Genomic DNA, 20,918 nt, shown 5'->3' with positions numbered 1-20,918 from the left:
ATTTAATAGCCTAATTTACATAAGACTATTCAGAGCTGGATATTTTTAAGATGCCATAAATCTAGTATTCTCTGAATGACAAAGCCTTGACTCTGTCCATATCCCATAAGTGCTACACATACCAACAAAGCTTCCCATTTGTTGAAAGGGCATTTCTTGGTCAGTGTATTCCTGATTTCTTCAAAACAAGAAACATTCTCTAAGGAGCTTATGATCTTAAAAAATGAAAAGAATACACAAGAAAAATCATGCGTTGGCCAGTGCTACACATACCAACAAAGCTTCCTGTTTTTTGAAAGGGCATTTCTTGGTCAGTGTATTCCTAATTCCTTCTAAACAAGAATAATTCTCTAAGGAGTTTATGATCTTAAAAATTGAATACAAACTATGCGTTGGCCGGGAATCGAAGCCGGGTCAACTGCTTGGAAGGCAGCTATGCTCACCACTATACCACCAACGCTTCCTGGTTTTCAAAAGGGCATTTGTTAGTCAAATCTGTAAGCCACAACACCTGATTGTATGATTTCAATGCTCTACACTGTTAATCCATTAATTGACTGCAATGCACTTCTTTTGATGATGGAAAATATTAATACAATGCACAAATTAGGTTAAAAATGCAAATGAATAAATAAACATGATGTCCACTGAAGTCCACTTTTTGGCACTTTTGGAAAAGAGAATTTGAATCACATGTTAAAGCAGATAATAGGAAAATATATTTAATAGCCTAATTTACATAAGACTATTCAGAGTTGGATATTTTTAAGATGCCATAAATCTAGTATTCTGTGAATGACAAAGCCATGACTCTGTCCATACCCCATAAGTGCTACACATACCAAGAAAGCTTCCCATTTGTTGAAAGGGCATTTCTTGGTCAGTGTATTCCTGATTTCTTCAAAACAAGAAACATTCTCTAAGGAGCTTATGATCTTAAAAAATGAAAAGAATACACTGTTAATCCAGTAATTGACTGCAATGCACTTCTTTTGATGATGGAAAATATTAATACAATGCACAAAATAGGTTTAAAATGTAAATGAATAAATATACATGATGTCCACTGAAGTCCACTTTTTGGCACTTTTGGAAAAGAGAATTTGAATCACATGCTAAAGCAGATAATAGGAAAATATATTTAATAGCCTAATTTACATAAGACTATTCAGAGCTGGATATTTTTAAGATGCCATAAATCTAGTATTCTCTGAATGACAAAGCCTTGACTCTGTCCATATCCCATAAGTGCTACACATACCAACAAAGCTTCCCATTTGTTGAAAGGGCATTTCTTGGTCAGTGTATTCCTGATTTCTTCAAAACAAGAAACATTCTCTAAGGAGCTTATGATCTTAAAAAATGAAAAGAATACACAAGAAAAATCATGCGTTGGCCAGTGCTACACATACCAACAAAGCTTCCCGTTTTTTGAAAGGGCATTTCTTGGTCAGTGTATTCCTAATTCCTTCTAAACAAGAATAATTCTCTAAGGAGTTTATGATCTTAAAAATTGAATACAAACTATGCGTTGGCCGGGAATCGAAGCCGGGTCAACTGCTTGGAAGGCAGCTATGCTCACCACTATACCACCAACGCTTCCTGGTTTTCAAAAGGGCATTTGTTAGTCAAATCTGTAAGCCACAACACCTGATTGTATGATTTCAATGCTCTACACTCTTAATCCATTAATTGACTGCAATGCACTTCTTTTGATGATGGAAAATATTAATACAATGCACAAATTAGGTTAAAAATGCAAATGAATAAATAAACATGATGTACACTGAAGTCCACTTTTTGGCACTTTTGGAAAAGAGAATTTGAATCAAATGTTAAAGCAGATAATAGGAAAATATATTTAATAGCCTAATTTACATAAGACTATTCAGAGTTGGATATTTTTAAGATGCCATAAATCTAGTATTCTGTGAATGACAAAGCCATGACTCTGTCCATACCCCATAAGTGCTACACATACCAAGAAAGCTTCCCATTTGTTGAAAGGGCATTTCTTGGTCAGTGTATTCCTGATTTCTTCAAAACAAGAAACATTCTCTAAGGAGCTTATGATCTTAAAAAATGAAAAGAATACACTGTTAATCCAGTAATTGACTGCAATGCACTTCTTTTGATGATGGAAAATATTAATACAATGCACAAAATAGGTTTAAAATGTAAATGAATAAATATACATGATGTCCACTGAAGTCCACTTTTTGGCACTTTTGGAAAAGAGAATTTGAATCACATGCTAAAGCAGATAATAGGAAAATATATTTAATAGCCTAATTTACATAAGACTATTCAGAGCTGGATATTTTTAAGATGCCATAAATCTAGTATTCTCTGAATGACAAAGCCTTGACTCTGTCCATATCCCATAAGTGCTACACATACCAACAAAGCTTCCCATTTGTTGAAAGGGCATTTCTTGGTCAGTGTATTCCTGATTTCTTCAAAACAAGAAACATTCTCTAAGGAGCTTATGATCTTAAAAAATGAAAAGAATACACAAGAAAAATCATGCGTTGGCCAGTGCTACACATACCAACAAAGCTTCCCGTTTTTTGAAAGGGCATTTCTTGGTCAGTGTATTCCTAATTCCTTCTAAACAAGAATAATTCTCTAAGGAGTTTATGATCTTAAAAATTGAATACAAACTATGCGTTGGCCGGGAATCGAAGCCGGGTCAACTGCTTGGAAGGCAGCTATGCTCACCACTATACCACCAACGCTTCCTGGTTTTCAAAAGGGCATTTGTTAGTCAAATCTGTAAGCCACAACACCTGATTGTATGATTTCAATGCTCTACACTGTTAATCCATTAATTGACTGCAATGCACTTCTTTTGATGATGGAAAATATTAATACAATGCACAAATTAGGTTAAAAATGCAAATGAATAAATAAACATGATGTACACTGAAGTCCACTTTTTGGCACTTTTGGAAAAGAGAATTTGAATCAAATGTTAAAGCAGATAATAGGAAAATATATTTAATAGCCTAATTTACATAAGACTATTCAGAGTTGGATATTTTTAAGATGCCATAAATCTAGTTTTCTGTGAATGACAAAGCCATGACTCTGTCCATACCCCATAAGTGCTACACATACCAAGAAAGCTTCCCATTTGTTGAAAGGGCATTTCTTGGTCAGTGTATTCCTGATTTCTTCAAAACAAGAAACATTCTCTAAGGAGCTTATGATCTTAAAAAATGAAAAGAATACACTGTTAATCCAGTAATTGACTGCAATGCACTTCTTTTGATGATGGAAAATATTAATACAATGCACAAAATAGGTTTAAAATGTAAATGAATAAATAAACATGATGTCCACTGAAGTCCACTTTTTGGCACTTTTGGAAAAGAGAATTTGAATCACATGCTAAAGCAGATAATAGGAAAATATATTTAATAGCCTAATTTACATAAGACTATTCAGAGCTGGATATTTTTAAGATGCCATAAATCTAGTATTCTCTGAATGACAAAGCCTTGACTCTGTCCATATCCCATAAGTGCTACACATACCAACAAAGCTTCCCATTTGTTGAAAGGGCATTTCTTGGTCAGTGTATTCCTGATTTCTTCAAAACAAGAAACATTCTCTAAGGAGCTTATGATCTTAAAAAATGAAAAGAATACACAAGAAAAATCATGCGTTGGCCAGTGCTACACATACCAACAAAGCTTCCCGTTTTTTGAAAGGGCATTTCTTGGTCAGTGTATTCCTAATTCCTTCTAAACAAGAATAATTCTCTAAGGAGTTTATGATCTTAAAAATTGAATACAAACTATGCGTTGGCCGGGAATCGAAGCCGGGTCAACTGCTTGGAAGGCAGCTATGCTCACCACTATACCACCAACGCTTCCTGGTTTTCAAAAGGGCATTTGTTAGTCAAATCTGTAAGCCACAACACCTGATTGTATGATTTCAATGCTCTACACTGTTAATCCATTAATTGACTGCAATGCACTTCTTTTGATGATGGAAAATATTAATACAATGCACAAATTAGGTTAAAAATGCAAATGAATAAATAAACATGATGTACACTGAAGTCCACTTTTTGGCACTTTTGGAAAAGAGAATTTGAATCAAATGTTAAAGCAGATAATAGGAAAATATATTTAATAGCCTAATTTACATAAGACTATTCAGAGTTGGATATTTTTAAGATGCCATAAATCTAGTATTCTGTGAATGACAAAGCCATGACTCTGTCCATACCCCATAAGTGCTACACATACCAAGAAAGCTTCCCATTTGTTGAAAGGGCATTTCTTGGTCAGTGTATTCCTGATTTCTTCAAAACAAGAAACATTCTCTAAGGAGCTTATGATCTTAAAAAATGAAAAGAATACACTGTTAATCCAGTAATTGACTGCAATGCACTTCTTTTGATGATGGAAAATATTAATACAATGCACAAAATAGGTTTAAAATGTAAATGAATAAATATACATGATGTCCACTGAAGTCCACTTTTTGGCACTTTTGGAAAAGAGAATTTGAATCACATGCTAAAGCAGATAATAGGAAAATATATTTAATAGCCTAATTTACATAAGACTATTCAGAGCTGGATATTTTTAAGATGCCATAAATCTAGTATTCTCTGAATGACAAAGCCTTGACTCTGTCCATATCCCATAAGTGCTACACATACCAACAAAGCTTCCCATTTGTTGAAAGGGCATTTCTTGGTCAGTGTATTCCTGATTTCTTCAAAACAAGAAACATTCTCTAAGGAGCTTATGATCTTAAAAAATGAAAAGAATACACAAGAAAAATCATGCGTTGGCCAGTGCTACACATACCAACAAAGCTTCCCGTTTTTTGAAAGGGCATTTCTTGGTCAGTGTATTCCTAATTCCTTCTAAACAAGAATAATTCTCTAAGGAGTTTATGATCTTAAAAATTGAATACAAACTATGCGTTGGCCGGGAATCGAAGCCGGGTCAACTGCTTGGAAGGCAGCTATGCTCACCACTATACCACCAACGCTTCCTGGTTTTCAAAAGGGCATTTGTTAGTCAAATCTGTAAGCCACAACACCTGATTGTATGATTTCAATGCTCTACACTGTTAATCCATTAATTGACTGCAATGCACTTCTTTTGATGATGGAAAATATTAATACAATGCACAAATTAGGTTAAAAATGCAAATGAATAAATAAACATGATGTACACTGAAGTCCACTTTTTGGCACTTTTGGAAAAGAGAATTTGAATCAAATGTTAAAGCAGATAATAGGAAAATATATTTAATAGCCTAATTTACATAAGACTATTCAGAGTTGGATATTTTTAAGATGCCATAAATCTAGTATTCTGTGAATGACAAAGCCATGACTCTGTCCATACCCCATAAGTGCTACACATACCAAGAAAGCTTCCCATTTGTTGAAAGGGCATTTCTTGGTCAGTGTATTCCTGATTTCTTCAAAACAAGAAACATTCTCTAAGGAGCTTATGATCTTAAAAAATGAAAAGAATACACTGTTAATCCAGTAATTGACTGCAATGCACTTCTTTTGATGATGGAAAATATTAATACAATGCACAAAATAGGTTTAAAATGTAAATGAATAAATAAACATGATGTCCACTGAAGTCCACTTTTTGGCACTTTTGGAAAAGAGAATTTGAATCACATGCTAAAGCAGATAATAGGAAAATATATTTAATAGCCTAATTTACATAAGACTATTCAGAGCTGGATATTTTTAAGATGCCATAAATCTAGTATTCTCTGAATGACAAAGCCTTGACTCTGTCCATATCCCATAAGTGCTACACATACCAACAAAGCTTCCCATTTGTTGAAAGGGCATTTCTTGGTCAGTGTATTCCTGATTTCTTCAAAACAAGAAACATTCTCTAAGGAGCTTATGATCTTAAAAAATGAAAAGAATACACAAGAAAAATCATGCGTTGGCCAGTGCTACACATACCAACAAAGCTTCCCGTTTTTTGAAAGGGCATTTCTTGGTCAGTGTATTCCTAATTCCTTCTAAACAAGAATAATTCTCTAAGGAGTTTATGATCTTAAAAATTGAATACAAACTATGCGTTGGCCGGGAATCGAAGCCGGGTCAACTGCTTGGAAGGCAGCTATGCTCACCACTATACCACCAACGCTTCCTGGTTTTCAAAAGGGCATTTGTTAGTCAAATCTGTAAGCCACAACACCTGATTGTATGATTTCAATGCTCTACACTGTTAATCCATTAATTGACTGCAATGCACTTCTTTTGATGATGGAAAATATTAATACAATGCACAAATTAGGTTAAAAATGCAAATGAATAAATAAACATGATGTCCACTGAAGTCCACTTTTTGGCACTTTTGGAAAAGAGAATTTGAATCACATGTTAAAGCAGATAATAGGAAAATATATTTAATAGCCTAATTTACATAAGACTATTCAGAGTTGGATATTTTTAAGATGCCATAAATCTAGTATTCTGTGAATGACAAAGCCATGACTCTGTCCATACCCCATAAGTGCTACACATACCAAGAAAGCTTCCCATTTGTTGAAAGGGCATTTCTTGGTCAGTGTATTCCTGATTTCTTCAAAACAAGAAACATTCTCTAAGGAGCTTATGATCTTAAAAAATGAAAAGAATACACTGTTAATCCAGTAATTGACTGCAATGCACTTCTTTTGATGATGGAAAATATTAATACAATGCACAAAATAGGTTTAAAATGTAAATGAATAAATAAACATGATGTCCACTGAAGTCCACTTTTTGGCACTTTTGGAAAAGAGAATTTGAATCACATGCTAAAGCAGATAATAGGAAAATATATTTAATAGCCTAATTTACATAAGACTATTCAGAGCTGGATATTTTTAAGATGCCATAAATCTAGTATTCTCTGAATGACAAAGCCATGACTCTGTCCATATCCCATAAGTGCTACACATACCAACAAAGCTTCCCATTTGTTGAAAGGGCATTTCTTGGTCAGTGTATTCCTGATTTCTTCAAAACAAGAAACATTCTCTAAGGAGCTTATGATCTTAAAAAATGAAAAGAATGCACAAGAAAAATCATGCGTTGGCCAGTGCTACACATACCAACAAAGCTTCCCTTTTTTTGAAAGGGCATTTCTTGATCAGTGTATTCCTAATTCCTTCAAAACAAGAATAATTCTCTAAGGAGTTTATGATCTTAAAAATTGAATACAAACTATGCGTTGGCCGGGAATCGAACCCAGGTCAACTGCTTGGAAGGCAGCTATGCTCACCACTATACCACCAACGCTTCCTGGTTTTTAAAAGGGCATTTGTTAGTCAAATCTGTAAGCCACAACACCTGATTGTATGATTTCAATGCTCTACACTCTTAATCCATTAATTGACTGCAATGCACTTCTTTTGATGATGGAAAATATTAATACAATGCACAAATTAGGTTAAAAATGCAAATGAATAAATAAACATGATGTACACTGAAGTCCACTTTTTGACACTTTTGGAAAAGAGAATTTGAATCAAATGTTAAAGCAGATAATAGGAAAATATATTTAATAGCCTAATTTACATAAGACTATTCAGAGTTGGATATTTTTAAGATGCCATAAATCTAGTATTCTGTGAATGACAAAGCCATGACTCTGTCCATACCCCATAAGTGCTACACATACCAAGAAAGCTTCCCATTTGTTGAAAGGGCATTTCTTGGTCAGTGTATTCCTGATTTCTTCAAAACAAGAAACATTCTCTAAGGAGCTTATGATCTTAAAAAATGAAAAGAATACACTGTTAATCCAGTAATTGACTGCAATGCACTTCTTTTGATGATGGAAAATATTAATACAATGCACAAAATAGGTTTAAAATGTAAATGAATAAATATACATGATGTCCACTGAAGTCCACTTTTTGGCACTTTTGGAAAAGAGAATTTGAATCACATGCTAAAGCAGATAATAGGAAAATATATTTAATAGCCTAATTTACATAAGACTATTCAGAGCTGGATATTTTTAAGATGCCATAAATCTAGTATTCTCTGAATGACAAAGCCTTGACTCTGTCCATATCCCATAAGTGCTACACATACCAACAAAGCTTCCCATTTGTTGAAAGGGCATTTCTTGGTCAGTGTATTCCTGATTTCTTCAAAACAAGAAACATTCTCTAAGGAGCTTATGATCTTAAAAAATGAAAAGAATACACAAGAAAAATCATGCGTTGGCCAGTGCTACACATACCAACAAAGCTTCCCGTTTTTTGAAAGGGCATTTCTTGGTCAGTGTATTCCTAATTCCTTCTAAACAAGAATAATTCTCTAAGGAGTTTATGATCTTAAAAATTGAATACAAACTATGCGTTGGCCGGGAATCGAAGCCGGGTCAACTGCTTGGAAGGCAGCTATGCTCACCACTATACCACCAACGCTTCCTGGTTTTCAAAAGGGCATTTGTTAGTCAAATCTGTAAGCCACAACACCTGATTGTATGATTTCAATGCTCTACACTCTTAATCCATTAATTGACTGCAATGCACTTCTTTTGATGATGGAAAATATTAATACAATGCACAAATTAGGTTAAAAATGCAAATGAATAAATAAACATGATGTACACTGAAGTCCACTTTTTGGCACTTTTGGAAAAGAGAATTTGAATCAAATGTTAAAGCAGATAATAGGAAAATATATTTAATAGCCTAATTTACATAAGACTATTCAGAGTTGGATATTTTTAAGATGCCATAAATCTAGTATTCTGTGAATGACAAAGCCATGACTCTGTCCATACCCCATAAGTGCTACACATACCAAGAAAGCTTCCCATTTGTTGAAAGGGCATTTCTTGGTCAGTGTATTCCTGATTTCTTCAAAACAAGAAACATTCTCTAAGGAGCTTATGATCTTAAAAAATGAAAAGAATACACTGTTAATCCAGTAATTGACTGCAATGCACTTCTTTTGATGATGGAAAATATTAATACAATGCACAAAATAGGTTTAAAATGTAAATGAATAAATAAACATGATGTCCACTGAAGTCCACTTTTTGGCACTTTTGGAAAAGAGAATTTGAATCACATGCTAAAGCAGATAATAGGAAAATATATTTAATAGCCTAATTTACATAAGACTATTCAGAGCTGGATATTTTTAAGATGCCATAAATCTAGTATTCTCTGAATGACAAAGCCTTGACTCTGTCCATATCCCATAAGTGCTACACATACCAACAAAGCTTCCCATTTGTTGAAAGGGCATTTCTTGGTCAGTGTATTCCTGATTTCTTCAAAACAAGAAACATTCTCTAAGGAGCTTATGATCTTAAAAAATGAAAAGAATACACAAGAAAAATCATGCGTTGGCCAGTGCTACACATACCAACAAAGCTTCCCGTTTTTTGAAAGGGCATTTCTTGGTCAGTGTATTCCTAATTCCTTCTAAACAAGAATAATTCTCTAAGGAGTTTATGATCTTAAAAATTGAATACAAACTATGCGTTGGCCGGGAATCGAAGCCGGGTCAACTGCTTGGAAGGCAGCTATGCTCACCACTATACCACCAACGCTTCCTGGTTTTCAAAAGGGCATTTGTTAGTCAAATCTGTAAGCCACAACACCTGATTGTATGATTTCAATGCTCTACACTGTTAATCCATTAATTGACTGCAATGCACTTCTTTTGATGATGGAAAATATTAATACAATGCACAAATTAGGTTAAAAATGCAAATGAATAAATAAACATGATGTCCACTGAAGTCCACTTTTTGGCACTTTTGGAAAAGAGAATTTGAATCACATGTTAAAGCAGATAATAGGAAAATATATTTAATAGCCTAATTTACATAAGACTATTCAGAGTTGGATATTTTTAAGATGCCATAAATCTAGTATTCTGTGAATGACAAAGCCATGACTCTGTCCATACCCCATAAGTGCTACACATACCAAGAAAGCTTCCCATTTGTTGAAAGGGCATTTCTTGGTCAGTGTATTCCTGATTTCTTCAAAACAAGAAACATTCTCTAAGGAGCTTATGATCTTAAAAAATGAAAAGAATACACTGTTAATCCAGTAATTGACTGCAATGCACTTCTTTTGATGATGGAAAATATTAATACAATGCACAAAATAGGTTTAAAATGTAAATGAATAAATAAACATGATGTCCACTGAAGTCCACTTTTTGGCACTTTTGGAAAAGAGAATTTGAATCACATGCTAAAGCAGATAATAGGAAAATATATTTAATAGCCTAATTTACATAAGACTATTCAGAGCTGGATATTTTTAAGATGCCATAAATCTAGTATTCTCTGAATGACAAAGCCTTGACTCTGTCCATATCCCATAAGTGCTACACATACCAACAAAGCTTCCCATTTGTTGAAAGGGCATTTCTTGGTCAGTGTATTCCTGATTTCTTCAAAACAAGAAACATTCTCTAAGGAGCTTATGATCTTAAAAAATGAAAAGAATACACAAGAAAAATCATGCGTTGGCCAGTGCTACACATACCAACAAAGCTTCCCGTTTTTTGAAAGGGCATTTCTTGGTCAGTGTATTCCTAATTCCTTCTAAACAAGAATAATTCTCTAAGGAGTTTATGATCTTAAAAATTGAATACAAACTATGCGTTGGCCGGGAATCGAAGCCGGGTCAACTGCTTGGAAGGCAGCTATGCTCACCACTATACCACCAACGCTTCCTGGTTTTCAAAAGGGCATTTGTTAGTCAAATCTGTAAGCCACAACACCTGATTGTATGATTTCAATGCTCTACACTGTTAATCCATTAATTGACTGCAATGCACTTCTTTTGATGATGGAAAATATTAATACAATGCACAAATTAGGTTAAAAATGCAAATGAATAAATAAACATGATGTACACTGAAGTCCACTTTTTGGCACTTTTGGAAAAGAGAATTTGAATCAAATGTTAAAGCAGATAATAGGAAAATATATTTATTAGCCTAATTTACATAAGACTATTCAGAGTTGGATATTTTTAAGATGCCATAAATCTAGTATTCTGTGAATGACAAAGCCATGACTCTGTCCATACCCCATAAGTGCTACACATACCAAGAAAGCTTCCCATTTGTTGAAAGGGCATTTCTTGGTCAGTGTATTCCTGATTTCTTCAAAACAAGAAACATTCTCTAAGGAGCTTATGATCTTAAAAAATGAAAAGAATACACTGTTAATCCAGTAATTGACTGCAATGCACTTCTTTTGATGATGGAAAATATTAATACAATGCACAAAATAGGTTTAAAATGTAAATGAATAAATAAACATGATGTCCACTGAAGTCCACTTTTTGGCACTTTTGGAAAAGAGAATTTGAATCACATGCTAAAGCAGATAATAGGAAAATATATTTAATAGCCTAATTTACATAAGACTATTCAGAGCTGGATATTTTTAAGATGCCATAAATCTAGTATTCTCTGAATGACAAAGCCTTGACTCTGTCCATATCCCATAAGTGCTACACATACCAACAAAGCTTCCCATTTGTTGAAAGGGCATTTCTTGGTCAGTGTATTCCTGATTTCTTCAAAACAAGAAACATTCTCTAAGGAGCTTATGATCTTAAAAAATGAAAAGAATACACAAGAAAAATCATGCGTTGGCCAGTGCTACACATACCAACAAAGCTTCCCGTTTTTTGAAAGGGCATTTCTTGGTCAGTGTATTCCTAATTCCTTCTAAACAAGAATAATTCTCTAAGGAGTTTATGATCTTAAAAATTGAATACAAACTATGCGTTGGCCGGGAATCGAAGCCGGGTCAACTGCTTGGAAGGCAGCTATGCTCACCACTATACCACCAACGCTTCCTGGTTTTCAAAAGGGCATTTGTTAGTCAAATCTGTAAGCCACAACACCTGATTGTATGATTTCAATGCTCTACACTCTTAATCCATTAATTGACTGCAATGTACTTCTTTTGATGATGGAAAATATTAATACAATGCACAAATTAGGTTAAAAATGCAAATGAATAAATAAACATGATGTACACTGAAGTCCACTTTTTGGCACTTTTGGAAAAGAGAATTTGAATCAAATGTTAAAGCAGATAATAGGAAAATATATTTAATAGCCTAATTTACATAAGACTATTCAGAGTTGGATATTTTTAAGATGCCATAAATCTAGTATTCTGTGAATGACAAAGCCATGACTCTGTCCATACCCCATAAGTGCTACACATACCAAGAAAGCTTCCCATTTGTTGAAAGGGCATTTCTTGGTCAGTGTATTCCTGATTTCTTCAAAACAAGAAACATTCTCTAAGGAGCTTATGATCTTAAAAAATGAAAAGAATACACTGTTAATCCAGTAATTGACTGCAATGCACTTCTTTTGATGATGGAAAATATTAATACAATGCACAAAATAGGTTTAAAATGTAAATGAATAAATAAACATGATGTCCACTGAAGTCCACTTTTTGGCACTTTTGGAAAAGAGAATTTGAATCACATGCTAAAGCAGATAATAGGAAAATATATTTAATAGCCTAATTTACATAAGACTATTCAGAGCTGGATATTTTTAAGATGCCATAAATCTAGTATTCTCTGAATGACAAAGCCTTGACTCTGTCCATATCCCATAAGTGCTACACATACCAACAAAGCTTCCCATTTGTTGAAAGGGCATTTCTTGGTCAGTGTATTCCTGATTTCTTCAAAACAAGAAACATTCTCTAAGGAGCTTATGATCTTAAAAAATGAAAAGAATACACAAGAAAAATCATGCGTTGGCCAGTGCTACACATACCAACAAAGCTTCCCGTTTTTTGAAAGGGCATTTCTTGGTCAGTGTATTCCTAATTCCTTCTAAACAAGAATAATTCTCTAAGGAGTTTATGATCTTAAAAATTGAATACAAACTATGCGTTGGCCGGGAATCGAAGCCGGGTCAACTGCTTGGAAGGCAGCTATGCTCACCACTATACCACCAACGCTTCCTGGTTTTCAAAAGGGCATTTGTTAGTCAAATCTGTAAGCCACAACACCTGATTGTATGATTTCAATGCTCTACACTGTTAATCCATTAATTGACTGCAATGCACTTCTTTTGATGATGGAAAATATTAATACAATGCACAAATTAGGTTAAAAATGCAAATGAATAAATAAACATGATGTACACTGAAGTCCACTTTTTGGCACTTTTGGAAAAGAGAATTTGAATCAAATGTTAAAGCAGATAATAGGAAAATATATTTATTAGCCTAATTTACATAAGACTATTCAGAGTTGGATATTTTTAAGATGCCATAAATCTAGTATTCTGTGAATGACAAAGCCATGACTCTGTCCATACCCCATAAGTGCTACACATACCAAGAAAGCTTCCCATTTGTTGAAAGGGCATTTCTTGGTCAGTGTATTCCTGATTTCTTCAAAACAAGAAACATTCTCTAAGGAGCTTATGATCTTAAAAAATGAAAAGAATACACTGTTAATCCAGTAATTGACTGCAATGCACTTCTTTTGATGATGGAAAATATTAATACAATGCACAAAATAGGTTTAAAATGTAAATGAATAAATAAACATGATGTCCACTGAAGTCCACTTTTTGGCACTTTTGGAAAAGAGAATTTGAATCACATGCTAAAGCAGATAATAGGAAAATATATTTAATAGCCTAATTTACATAAGACTATTCAGAGCTGGATATTTTTAAGATGCCATAAATCTAGTATTCTCTGAATGACAAAGCCTTGACTCTGTCCATATCCCATAAGTGCTACACATACCAACAAAGCTTCCCATTTGTTGAAAGGGCATTTCTTGGTCAGTGTATTCCTGATTTCTTCAAAACAAGAAACATTCTCTAAGGAGCTTATGATCTTAAAAAATGAAAAGAATACACAAGAAAAATCATGCGTTGGCCAGTGCTACACATACCAACAAAGCTTCCCGTTTTTTGAAAGGGCATTTCTTGGTCAGTGTATTCCTAATTCCTTCTAAACAAGAATAATTCTCTAAGGAGTTTATGATCTTAAAAATTGAATACAAACTATGCGTTGGCCGGGAATCGAAGCCGGGTCAACTGCTTGGAAGGCAGCTATGCTCACCACTATACCACCAACGCTTCCTGGTTTTCAAAAGGGCATTTGTTAGTCAAATCTGTAAGCCACAACACCTGATTGTATGATTTCAATGCTCTACACTGTTAATCCATTAATTGACTGCAATGCACTTCTTTTGATGATGGAAAATATTAATACAATGCACAAATTAGGTTAAAAATGCAAATGAATAAATAAACATGATGTCCACTGAAGTCCACTTTTTGGCACTTTTGGAAAAGAGAATTTGAATCACATGTTAAAGCAGATAATAGGAAAATATATTTAATAGCCTAATTTACATAAGACTATTCAGAGTTGGATATTTTTAAGATGCCATAAATCTAGTATTCTGTGAATGACAAAGCCATGACTCTGTCCATACCCCATAAGTGCTACACATACCAAGAAAGCTTCCCATTTGTTGAAAGGGCATTTCTTGGTCAGTGTATTCCTGATTTCTTCAAAACAAGAAACATTCTCTAAGGAGCTTATGATCTTAAAAAATGAAAAGAATACACTGTTAATCCAGTAATTGACTGCAATGCACTTCTTTTGATGATGGAAAATATTAATACAATGCACAAAATAGGTTTAAAATGTAAATGAATAAATAAACATGATGTCCACTGAAGTCCACTTTTTGGCACTTTTGGAAAAGAGAATTTGAATCACATGCTAAAGCAGATAATAGGAAAATATATTTAATAGCCTAATTTACATAAGACTATTCAGAGCTGGATATTTTTAAGATGCCATAAATCTAGTATTCTGTGAATGACAAAGCCATGACTCTGTCCATACCCCATAAGTGCTACACATACCAAGAAAGCTTCCCATTTGTTGAAAGGGCATTTCTTGGTCAGTGTATTCCTGATTTCTTCAAAACAAGAAACATTCTCTAAGGAGCTTATGATCTTAAAAAATGAAAAGAATACACTGTTAATCCAGTAATTGACTGCAATGCACTTCTTTTGATGATGGAAAATATTAATACAATGCACAAAATAGGTTTAAAATGTAAATGAATAAATAAACATGATGTCCACTGAAGTCCACTTTTTGGCACTTTTGGAAAAGAGAATTTGAATCACATGCTAAAGCAGATAATAGGAAAATATATTTAATAGCCTAATTTACATAAGACTATTCAGAGCTGGATATTTTTAAGATGCCATAAATCTAGTATTCTCTGAATGACAAAGCCTTGACTCTGTCCATATCCCATAAGTGCTACACATACCAACAAAGCTTCCCATTTGTTGAAAGGGCATTTCTTGGTCAGTGTATTCCTGATTTCTTCAAAACAAGAAACATTCTCTAAGGAGCTTATGATCTTAAAAAATGAAAAGAATACACAAGAAAAATCATGCGTTGGCCAGTGCTACACATACCAACAAAGCTTCCCGTTTTTTGAAAGGGCATTTCTTGGTCAGTGTATTCCTAATTCCTTCTAAACAAGAATAATTCTCTAAGGAGTTTATGATCTTAAAAATTGAATACAAACTATGCGTTGGCCGGGAATCGAAGCCGGGTCAACTGCTTGGAAGGCAGCTATGCTCACCACTATACCACCAACGCTTCCTGGTTTTCAAAAGGGCATTTGTTAGTCAAATCTGTAAGCCACAACACCTGATTGTATGATTTCAATGCTCTACACTGTTAATCCATTAATTGACTGCAATGCACTTCTTTTGATGATGGAAAATATTAATACAATGCACAAATTAGGTTAAAAATGCAAATGAATAAATAAACATGATGTCCACTGAAGTCCACTTTTTGGCACTTTTGGAAAAGAGAATTTGAATCACATGTTAAAGCAGATAATAGGAAAATATATTTAATAGCCTAATTTACATAAGACTATTCAGAGTTGGATATTTTTAAGATGCCATAAATCTAGTATTCTGTGAATGACAAAGCCATGACTCTGTCCATACCCCATAAGTGCTACACATACCAAGAAAGCTTCCCATTTGTTGAAAGGGCATTTCTTGGTCAGTGTATTCCTGATTTCTTCAAAACAAGAAACATTCTCTAAGGAGCTTATGATCTTAAAAAATGAAAAGAATACACTGTTAATCCAGTAATTGACTGCAATGCACTTCTTTTGATGATGGAAAATATTAATACAATGCACAAAATAGGTTTAAAATGTAAATGAATAAATAAACATGATGTCCACTGAAGTCCACTTTTTGGCACTTTTGGAAAAGAGAATTTGAATCACATGCTAAAGCAGATAATAGGAAAATATATTTAATAGCCTAATTTACATAAGACTATTCAGAGCTGGATATTTTTAAGATGCCATAAATCTAGTATTCTCTGAATGACAAAGCCTTGACTCTGTCCATATCCCATAAGTGCTACACATACCAACAAAGCTTCCCATTTGTTGAAAGGGCATTTCTTGGTCAGTGTATTCCTGATTTCTTCAAAACAAGAAACATTCTCTAAGGAGCTTATGATCTTAAAAAATGAAAAGAATACACAAGAAAAATCATGCGTTGGCCAGTGCTACACATACCAACAAAGCTTCCCGTTTTTTGAAAGGGCATTTCTTGGTCAGTGTATTCCTAATTCCTTCTAAACAAGAATAATTCTCTAAGGAGTTTATGATCTTAAAAATTGAATACAAACTATGCGTTGGCCGGGAATCGAAGCCGGGTCAACTGCTTGGAAGGCAGCTATGCTCACCACTATACCACCAACGCTTCCTGGTTTTCAAAAGGGCATTTGTTAGTCAAATCTGTAAGCCACAACACCTGATTGTATGATTTCAATGCTCTACACTGTTAATCCATTAATTGACTGCAATGCACTTCTTTTGATGATGGAAAATATTAATACAATGCACAAATTAGGTTAAAAATGCAAATGAATAAATAAACATGATGTCCACTGAAGTCCACTTTTTGGCACTTTTGGAAAAGAGAATTTGAATCACATGTTAAAGCAGATAATAGGAAAATATATTTAATAGCCTAATTTACATAAGACTATTCAGAGTTGGATATTTTTAAGATGCCATAAATCTAGTATTCTGTGAATGACAAAGCCATGACTCTGTCCATACCCCATAAGTGCTACACATACCAAGAAAGCTTCCCATTTGTTGAAAGGGCATTTCTTGGTCAGTGTATTCCTGATTTCTTCAAAACAAGAAACATTCTCTAAGGAGCTTATGATCTTAAAAAATGAAAAGAATACACTGTTAATCCAGTAATTGACTGCAATGCACTTCTTTTGATGATGGAAAATATTAATACAATGCACAAAATAGGTTTAAAATGTAAATGAATAAATAAACATGATGTCCACTGAAGTCCACTTTTTGGCACTTTTGGAAAAGAGAATTTGAATCACATGCTAAAGCAGATAATAGGAAAATATATTTAATAGCCTAATTTACATAAGACTATTCAGAGCTGGATATTTTTAAGATGCCATAAATCTAGTATTATCTGAATGACAAAGCCCTGACTCTGTCCATATCCCATAAGTGCTACACATACCAACAAAGCTTCCCATTTGTTGAAAGGGCATTTCTTGGTCAGTGTATTCCTGATTTCTTCAAAACAAGAAACATTCTCTAAGGAGCTTATGATCTTAAAAAATGAAAAGAATGCACAAGAAAAATCATGCGTTGGCCAGTGCTACACATACCAACAAAGCTTCCCTTTTTTTGAAAGGGCATTTCTTGATCAGTGTATTCCTAATTCCTTCAAAACAAGAATAATTCTCTAAGGAGTTTATGATCTTAAAAATTGAATACAAACTATGCGTTGGCCGGGAATCGAAGCCGGGTCAACTGCTTGGAAGGCAGCTATGCTCACCACTATACCACCAACGCTTCCTGGTTTTCAAAAGGGCATTTGTTAGTCAAATCTGTAAGCCACAACACCTGATTGTATGATTTCAATGCTCTACACTCTTAATCCATTAATTGACTGCAATGCACTTCTTTTGATGATGGAAAATATTAATACAATGCACAAATTAGGTTAAAAATGCAAATGAATAAATAAACATGATGTACACTGAAGTCCACTTTTTGGCACTTTTGGAAAAGAGAATTTGAATCAAATGTTAAAGCAGATAATAGGAAAATATATTTAATAGCCTAATTTACATAAGACTATTCAGAGTTGGATATTTTTAAGATGCCATAAATCTAGTATTCTGTGAATGACAAAGCCATGACTCTGTCCATACCCCATAAGTGCTACACATACCAAGAAAGCTTCCCATTTGTTGAAAGGGCATTTCTTGGTCAGTGTATTCCTGATTTCTTCAAAACAAGAAACATTCTCTAAGGAGCTTATGATCTTAAAAAATGAAAAGAATACACTGTTAATCCAGTAATTGACTGCAATGCACTTCTTTTGATGATGGAAAATATTAATACAATGCACAAAATAGGTTTAAAATGTAAATGAATAAATATACATGATGTCCACTGAAGTCCACTTTTTGGCACTTTTGGAAAAGAGAATTTGAATCACATGCTAAAGCAGATAATAGGAAAATATATTTAATAGCCTAATTTACATAAGACTATTCAGAGCTGGATATTTTTAAGATGCCATAAATCTAGTATTCTCTGAATGACAAAGCCTTGACTCTGTCCATATCCCATAAGTGCTACACATACCAACAAAGCTTCCCATTTGTTGAAAGGGCATTTCTTGGTCAGTGTATTCCTGATTTCTTCAAAACAAGAAACATTCTCTAAGGAGCTTATGATCTTAAAAAATGAAAAGAATACACAAGAAAAATCATGCGTTGGCCAGTGCTACACATACCAACAAAGCTTCCCGTTTTTTGAAAGGGCATTTCTTGGTCAGTGTATTCCTAATTCCTTCTAAACAAGAATAATTCTCTAAGGAGTTTATGATCTTAAAAATTGAATACAAACTATGCGTTGGCCGGGAATCGAAGCCGGGTCAACTGCTTGGAAGGCAGCTATGCTCACCACTATACCACCAACGCTTCCTGGTTTTCAAAAGGGCATTTGTTAGTCAAATCTGTAAGCCACAACACCTGATTGTATGATTTCAATGCTCTACACTCTTAATCCATTAATTGACTGCAATGCACTTCTTTTGATGATGGAAAATATTAATACAATGCACAAATTAGGTTAAAAATGCAAATGAATAAATAAACATGATGTCCACTGAAGTCCACTTTTTGGCACTTTTGGAAAAGAGAATTTGAATCACATGTTAAAGCAGATAATAGGAAAATATATTTAATAGCCTAATTTACATAAGACTATTCAGAGTTGGATATTTTTAAGATGCCATAAATCTAGTATTCTGTGAATGACAAAGCCATGACTCTGTCCATACCCCATAAGTGCTACACATACCAAGAAAGCTTCCCATTTGTTGAAAGGGCATTTCTTGGTCAGTGTATTCCTGATTTCTTCAAAACAAGAAACATTCTCTAAGGAGCTTATGATCTTAAAAAATGAAAAGAATACACTGTTAATCCAGTAATTGACTGCAATGCACTTCTTTTGATGATGGAAAATATTAATACAATGCACAAAATAGGTTTAAAATGTAAATGAATAAATAAACATGATGTCCACTGAAGTCCACTTTTTGGCACTTTTGGAAAAGAGAATTTGAATCACATGCTAAAGCAGATAATAGGAAAATATATTTAATAGCCTAATTTACATAAGACTATTCAGAGCTGGATATTTTTAAGATGCCATAAATCTAGTATTATCTGAATGACAAAGCCCTGACTCTGTCCATATCCCATAAGTGCTACACATACCAACAAAGCTTCCCATTTGTTGAAAGGGCATTTCTTGGTCAGTGTATTCCTGATTTCTTCAAAACAAGAAACATTCTCTAAGGAGCTTATGATCTTAAAAAATGAAAAGAATGCACAAGAAAAATCATGCGTTGGCCAGTGCTACACATACCAACAAAGCTTCCCTTTTTTTGAAAGGGCATTTCTTGATCAGTGTATTCCTAATTCCTTCAAAACAAGAATAATTCTCTAAGGAGTTTATGATCTTAAAAATTGAATACAAACTATGCGTTGGCCGGGAATCGAAGCCGGGTCAACTGCTTGGAAGGCAGCTATGCTCACCACTATACCACCAACGCTTCCTGGTTTTCAAAAGGGCATTTGTTAGTCAAATCTGTAAGCCACAACACCTGATTGTATGATTTCAATGCTCTACACTCTTAATCCATTAATTGACTGCAATGCACTTCTTTTGATGATGGAAAATATTAATACAATGCACAAATTAGGTTAAAAATGCAAATGAATAAATAAACATGATGTACACTGAAGTCCACTTTTTGGCACTTTTGGAAAAGAGAATTTGAATCAAATGTTAAAGCAGATAATAGGAAAATATATTTAATAGCCTAATTTACATAAGACTATTCAGAGTTGGATATTTTTAAGATGCCATAAATCTAGTATTCTGTGAATGACAAAGCCATGACTCTGTCCATACCCCATAAGTGCTACACATACCAAGAAAGCTTCCCATTTGTTGAAAGGGCATTTCTTGGTCAGTGTATTCCTGATTTCTTCAAAACAAGAAACATTCTCTAAGGAGCTTATGATCTTAAAAAATGAAAAGAATACACTGTTAATCCAGTAATTGACTGCAATGCACTTCTTTTGATGATGGAAAATATTAATACAATGCACAAAATAGGTTTAAAATGTAAATGAATAAATATACATGATGTCCACTGAAGGCCACTTTTTGGCACTTTTGGAAAAGAGAATTTGAATCACATGCTAAAGCAGATAATAGGAAAA

The 20,918-nt window shown here is 33.9% G+C and overlaps 18 non-coding genes across 18 annotated transcripts; all 18 read right to left on the bottom strand.

Moving 5' to 3' along the window:
- Nucleotides 1–388: 388 nt before the first annotated feature.
- On the bottom strand, nt 389–460 carry TRNAG-UCC (transfer RNA glycine (anticodon UCC)). Its single transcript has one exon. It is a non-coding gene; the product is annotated as a tRNA-Gly (tRNA).
- Nucleotides 461–1,527: 1,067 nt separating this feature from the next.
- Nucleotides 1,528–1,599, bottom strand: TRNAG-UCC (transfer RNA glycine (anticodon UCC)). Its single transcript has one exon. It is a non-coding gene; the product is annotated as a tRNA-Gly (tRNA).
- A 1,067-nt stretch (nt 1,600–2,666) lies between these two features.
- On the bottom strand, nt 2,667–2,738 carry TRNAG-UCC (transfer RNA glycine (anticodon UCC)). Its single transcript has one exon. It is a non-coding gene; the product is annotated as a tRNA-Gly (tRNA).
- Nucleotides 2,739–3,805: 1,067 nt separating this feature from the next.
- Nucleotides 3,806–3,877, bottom strand: TRNAG-UCC (transfer RNA glycine (anticodon UCC)). Its single transcript has one exon. It is a non-coding gene; the product is annotated as a tRNA-Gly (tRNA).
- Nucleotides 3,878–4,944: 1,067 nt separating this feature from the next.
- TRNAG-UCC (transfer RNA glycine (anticodon UCC)) lies at nt 4,945–5,016 on the bottom strand. The gene has a single exon. It is a non-coding gene; the product is annotated as a tRNA-Gly (tRNA).
- Nucleotides 5,017–6,083: 1,067 nt separating this feature from the next.
- Nucleotides 6,084–6,155, bottom strand: TRNAG-UCC (transfer RNA glycine (anticodon UCC)). Its single transcript has one exon. It is a non-coding gene; the product is annotated as a tRNA-Gly (tRNA).
- Nucleotides 6,156–7,222: 1,067 nt separating this feature from the next.
- Nucleotides 7,223–7,294, bottom strand: TRNAG-UCC (transfer RNA glycine (anticodon UCC)). The gene has a single exon. It is a non-coding gene; the product is annotated as a tRNA-Gly (tRNA).
- Nucleotides 7,295–8,361: 1,067 nt separating this feature from the next.
- On the bottom strand, nt 8,362–8,433 carry TRNAG-UCC (transfer RNA glycine (anticodon UCC)). Its single transcript has one exon. It is a non-coding gene; the product is annotated as a tRNA-Gly (tRNA).
- A 1,067-nt stretch (nt 8,434–9,500) lies between these two features.
- TRNAG-UCC (transfer RNA glycine (anticodon UCC)) lies at nt 9,501–9,572 on the bottom strand. Its single transcript has one exon. It is a non-coding gene; the product is annotated as a tRNA-Gly (tRNA).
- Nucleotides 9,573–10,639: 1,067 nt separating this feature from the next.
- Nucleotides 10,640–10,711, bottom strand: TRNAG-UCC (transfer RNA glycine (anticodon UCC)). Its single transcript has one exon. It is a non-coding gene; the product is annotated as a tRNA-Gly (tRNA).
- Nucleotides 10,712–11,778: 1,067 nt separating this feature from the next.
- On the bottom strand, nt 11,779–11,850 carry TRNAG-UCC (transfer RNA glycine (anticodon UCC)). The gene has a single exon. It is a non-coding gene; the product is annotated as a tRNA-Gly (tRNA).
- Nucleotides 11,851–12,917: 1,067 nt separating this feature from the next.
- TRNAG-UCC (transfer RNA glycine (anticodon UCC)) lies at nt 12,918–12,989 on the bottom strand. Its single transcript has one exon. It is a non-coding gene; the product is annotated as a tRNA-Gly (tRNA).
- Nucleotides 12,990–14,056: 1,067 nt separating this feature from the next.
- TRNAG-UCC (transfer RNA glycine (anticodon UCC)) lies at nt 14,057–14,128 on the bottom strand. Its single transcript has one exon. It is a non-coding gene; the product is annotated as a tRNA-Gly (tRNA).
- Nucleotides 14,129–15,614: 1,486 nt separating this feature from the next.
- On the bottom strand, nt 15,615–15,686 carry TRNAG-UCC (transfer RNA glycine (anticodon UCC)). The gene has a single exon. It is a non-coding gene; the product is annotated as a tRNA-Gly (tRNA).
- Nucleotides 15,687–16,753: 1,067 nt separating this feature from the next.
- On the bottom strand, nt 16,754–16,825 carry TRNAG-UCC (transfer RNA glycine (anticodon UCC)). Its single transcript has one exon. It is a non-coding gene; the product is annotated as a tRNA-Gly (tRNA).
- A 1,067-nt stretch (nt 16,826–17,892) lies between these two features.
- TRNAG-UCC (transfer RNA glycine (anticodon UCC)) lies at nt 17,893–17,964 on the bottom strand. The gene has a single exon. It is a non-coding gene; the product is annotated as a tRNA-Gly (tRNA).
- Nucleotides 17,965–19,031: 1,067 nt separating this feature from the next.
- On the bottom strand, nt 19,032–19,103 carry TRNAG-UCC (transfer RNA glycine (anticodon UCC)). The gene has a single exon. It is a non-coding gene; the product is annotated as a tRNA-Gly (tRNA).
- Nucleotides 19,104–20,170: 1,067 nt separating this feature from the next.
- Nucleotides 20,171–20,242, bottom strand: TRNAG-UCC (transfer RNA glycine (anticodon UCC)). Its single transcript has one exon. It is a non-coding gene; the product is annotated as a tRNA-Gly (tRNA).
- Between the last annotated feature and the right edge of the window lie 676 nt (nt 20,243–20,918).

Source organism: Taudactylus pleione, unplaced genomic scaffold (assembly GCF_031769625.1).
Source record: "Taudactylus pleione unplaced genomic scaffold, aTauple2 ptg000467l, whole genome shotgun sequence".
Taxonomy (NCBI): domain Eukaryota; kingdom Metazoa; phylum Chordata; class Amphibia; order Anura; family Myobatrachidae; genus Taudactylus; species Taudactylus pleione.
Note: the sequence above shows the minus strand (reverse complement) of the source record. Positions and strands in the feature narration are given on the sequence as shown.